This window comes from Cebus imitator, unplaced genomic scaffold, assembly GCF_001604975.1.
Source record: "Cebus imitator isolate Cc_AM_T3 unplaced genomic scaffold, Cebus_imitator-1.0 Scaffold530, whole genome shotgun sequence".
NCBI classification, from domain to species: Eukaryota; Metazoa; Chordata; class Mammalia; order Primates; family Cebidae; genus Cebus; species Cebus imitator.
Window position 1 is genome coordinate 1,052,524 of NW_016107845.1, and position 4,873 is coordinate 1,057,396.

Consider the following 4,873-nt stretch of genomic DNA (forward strand, 5'->3'; position numbering starts at 1 on the left):
AGCTCAAAAAACTCAATGGGAAAAAATACAATAATCTGATTTTAAAATAGGCAAAATACCTCAATAGACATTTCTCAAAAGACACACAAATGGCTAAAAGGTGTATGAAAACTTGGACAATAACATTATCATTATAGAAACGCAAATCAAAACCATAACAAGATATCATCCCATCCCAGTTGAAATGGCTTTTATCCAAAATAGAGGCAATCCCAAATGCTGGCCAGGTCACTGAGAAAAGGATCATAAAAAAGATCTTTATGAGTGGTTCTTATAAGGATCTGGCTGGCGAGTATCGTCAGATCCGGGAAAAAGGCATTCAGTGAAAGCTTTTGTGGAAGCAATGATAAATGAGAATGTTAGTCTCGTGATCTCGTGGCCATTGTTGACTGATTTCTGCACACATCTCCCTAACCTGCCTGATGACACAGCCAAATAAATCTATCACTTCACCTTGGAAAAGATCCAGCCTAGAGTCATTTCATTTGAGGAGCAGGTTGCTTCCATAAGGCAGCATCTTGCATCCATATATGAGAAAGAAGAAGATTGGAGAAATGCTGCCCAAGTGTTGGTGGGAATTCCTTTGGAAACAGGACAAAAGCAATACAATGTAGATTATAAATGGGAGACTTACTTGAAGCTTGCTAGGCTATGACTGGAGGATGATGTTCCAGTCCAGGCGGAGGCTTACGTGCATCATTGCTTCAGAATGAATCAATGAACATTACTGATACATTATAAGGTATGCTATGCATATGTTCTTGATTATAGAAAAAAATTCATTGAAGCTGCACAAAGGTACAATGAGCTCTCTTACAAGACAATAGTCCATGAAAGTGAAAGACTAGAGGCCATAAAACATGGTTTGCACTGTACCATCTTAGCATCAGCAGGACAGCAGTATTCTCGGATGCTAGCTACTCTTTTGAGGATGAAAAGTGCCAGCAACTTGCTGCCTATGGGATTCTAGAGAAAATGTACCTAGATAGGATCATCAGAGGAAATCAGCTTCATAAAGATTTTTTTTTTAACCAGTCTGAGGAGTTAATCAACCAGGAAGGATACTGTTGGAAGGGGCACCCCTGTAAAAATGTACAAAAGGTCTGAGGCTATGTGTAACGGGTGATAAATATGTACAACATGTACATGGAATCCCCCTTCCTTGAGTCCCTCCTCTCCCAGACCTCAGAGAGCATGAGGACTTGGGTGGTAAGTGAAGGGAAGGAGCACTTTGGCCTCTGGCTTAGTGAGCCCCTCGGGGAGGCAGGCCCAGGGCCTAGAGGCCCTTAGAGGGGCAAAGGTGCTCCTTAGGAGGTCCCATGGCCCCAGGGATGAGCCATATTCCCATGTACACACCCCTCCCCGTCTCTAGAGACTGTGACCTCTGCTCTCCCAGTGACCCTGCACTCCATGTGATGCTTGGTCTAGTGGGGATTGAGGCTTCTGTTCCAGGTTCCCGGATCTCGTAGGTGGCTGGTGAGGTTATGACCTTTGTCCTCCAGCCCTGGCTTAAAACCTCAGCTCTAGGATCTGGTTTAAGGATGGGGAGATGGAGCTCTGCCCCGGCCTCTCCCCTCCCCTCCCCTCCCCTCCCCTCCCCTCCCCTCACCTCACCTACCAGCGGGAGCTGGGCCAGGGCTCCTAGGTGGGGAACTGGGCCCGTAGGGACGGCACAAGCGGAGGCGGTGTCCCCGAAAGGGCTTCCGGTGTGGTCTTGCTGAGAAGGTAAAGGGTTCCGCGGGCTGCAGCAGGTGGCAGTGGAGGAGCCAAGCGGTCGTAGAGCAAGGGGTAGAAGGTTACAGACCACAGAGGCGGGCAGCAGCCACGGCCCCAGGTCCAGTTAGCTTCTCACCCGTCTCACCTCAGAGAACCGGGGTAGCCTTGCCAGGCGTGGGGGTGCTGCCAACCAGGTTAGCTCCAGGAAGCCAGCACCGAGCTCTGATGGGCTAGGGACCAGAAACCTGGGCGGCCTGGGCCTCTCAAACAACAGCTGAAGGTCCCGGGGCCCAGTGGCGGCGGCGGCGGCAGCGGCATCCTCCTCCTTCCACTCTTTCTTTACCCACATAGATTCCTTTTATTATTATTTTTTCTTTACTATTTTATGGTTTTCACATGGATGTATTTACTCCATACTTATAATAACTCTAGGAGAAAGGATTATTCTTATTTCTATTTTCGAGACCGGAAAATGAGATAAAAGAGGGAAAATAACTGGTCCAAAGTCACACAGCTAGAAACGGGAAGATGCAGGATGTGAATCTGGCCATTGCCTTCTCAGGCCGCACTGCAAACCCCTGTGCCATATGCCTTGCCAACTGGCACAGGTGCCCTCCTTCCTGAGTCATAAACTGAACAGCCTTGTAGACACTTGGCTCCTACCTCATCCCTGTATCTACTTTATGAAATTGGTGTTTGTCACCATTTCACAGCTGGCCCTCAAAATGCAAATAACTTGCCCATCTGCATAGCTGGGAAGTGCCAGAACAGAGCCAGTATTCAAGCGTTGGTCTGTGGGGGCGCTAAAACCCATCCACCTTCTGGGGAGTGATGTGACCTGCCCAAGATCACGCAGCTAACTTCAGTCTCCCAGGCTGCTGTGAATCCAGCTCCAAAAAGAATACTAACACTTTTCTCTCACATAGCACAAAAGAGGAAGACAGCAAACCCATTGCCTCAAATCCTTTTATCAAGGACTCTAATTTTATCCACGCGGGCTACACTCTCATTACTACACTCCCATCCCTAAAATACCCACTCCTAAGACTTTCACACTGGCAATTAAGTTTCAAAGTACAAATCTTGAGAGACACATGCAGGTCATAGCAGTAATCAGATATAAATGGGTCTATTTCAGCACCCTTTATTCTTTACTTTGATCATTTGCCTACCCATGAACCAACAGCACACAGCCTATGTTCAGGAGTATGGATATGTTAACATAACTGAACATTTCAATTTATTGCTATAGTATAACTCTCAGTTTATTTAAGTACCCCTCACTGATACCCCTCTTTAAATACCCCTCACTGATAGAGTATACAGTACAGATGTCTTCAAAACTTTAATGATATGAATTTATACATTTTGTGTGATTTTTCTATTTTCATTTGCTAATTTGTTTTATTTTTTAATTTCTGATACTAATATATAAAAATACAATTACTTTTTATGTTGCATTTACCTTGGACAAACTTGATAAATTCACTTAGTAATTATGTTTAAAATTAACAAAAAATCTATGTACACAATCATGCCACTTGCAAATAATAAAGGTTGCACTTCTTTACCAGTCTTTACATTTTTTACTGCAGTTTTTTTATTTTTTATTCAATTGCTAAAATATCAAACAATGTTGAATAGAAGTGGTGATATTGGAGATGTACTTTTCCTAATCTTAGGGAGAATGTGTTCAATATTATGTCATTAAATACAATGTTTTGTGTAGTTGGGATTTTTTTGGGTTATTTGTTTTGTTTTGAGATGGAGTCTCACTCTGTCATTCAGGCTGGAGTGCAATGGTCTGATCTCAGCTCACTGAAACCTCCGCCTCCAGAGTTCAGGCAATTCTTCTGCCTCAGCCTCCGAAGTCGCTGAGATTACAGGCACCTGCCACCACCCCCTGATAATTTTTGTAGTTTTAATAGAGAGTTTGGTTTTACCATGTTGACCACACTGGTCTCAAACTCCTGATCTCAAGTGATATACCAACCTTGGCCTCCCAAAGTGCTGGGATTACAGGCGTGACCAACTTCGTGCTCCCTCTGTAGTTTAAATGTAGTTTTGATTTGAGAAAGTATTCTATCTTTTATTTGCTGAGAGATTTGTCAAAAATGAATATTTGAGTAGAACAAAGGCTTTTTATGCATGTCATCTACCGAGGTTATTATGTGGTTTAAGCATGCTAACTCAGGTCTCTTTTTCATCTTATAAAGCCATCAATCTTAGTCACGTGATCATCTATTAATTTATTAATTCATTAATTCCTGATTAGACTAATCTATTTATGAGAGCAGAGCCATTCTAATCTAATCACTTCTTAAAGGACCAGTCTCTCCATACTGCCCCATAAAGGAATAAATTTCAACATGATTGTTGGAGGAGATAAGCAGTCAAATTATAGCAGCCGGCAAATTATTTTCCTGTAATATTTTTGTCAGGTTTGAAATTAAAGACAGGCTGGCTGAAGAAAATGAGTTATAAAATGTTTCTTCTTTTCCTTTTCTATAAAATACTTTTTATAAAATTGGTATTTATTTCAGTGAGACTAATGATTACATACTTGTGATAGTTTAGTTAGCATCTGGTAAATCTCCATTTTACACATGATAAGATGAACCTTTGAAGAAAAAGAGAATAGAGGAAGCAGACAATTCAGGGAGGGTTGAGGGAAAGATTAGTCTCATCTTGTCTTTGTTTTGTGTCTGGAAAGATAAGTAATCCACATCATCAGTACAGAGTTTTTTTGAAAGGGCTGAGTTCTGTTTAGACTTTAGGGGAGAAGGCCTAATGGTGGTTAACAAAGTAGGGGGTAGAATGAAGCATGCCCAACTTCTCATATGATCATTGCCAGGAACTCAGCTTCTAAGGTTTCTCTAGGGTCCTTTCTCCAAGAGGGGATCTGTTCAGTCAGTTGGGGGCTTAGAATTTTATTTTTATTTCTTAAGGTAACAGGGCTAGATTATCTTTTAGAGGATAGTGGTAAAACAATGTTTAAATTATAGAAACAATTTCTATTTTAAGCAAACATAAGATTATGATTGTTTTCACTATTATCCTGTGCTTTCCTAAGAGTTAATCCACTGCATTTAAGTCTAAGTATACATATATATGTATATATATATATGTATGTATACATATATATGTATATATATAT

General features: G+C 41.7%; 1 pseudogene; it reads left to right on the forward strand.

Moving 5' to 3' along the window:
* The first annotated feature begins 260 nt into the window (after window positions 1-260).
* On the forward strand, window positions 261-1,107 carry LOC108293302 (annotated as a pseudogene).
* The last annotated feature ends 3,766 nt before the right edge of the window (window positions 1,108-4,873 follow it).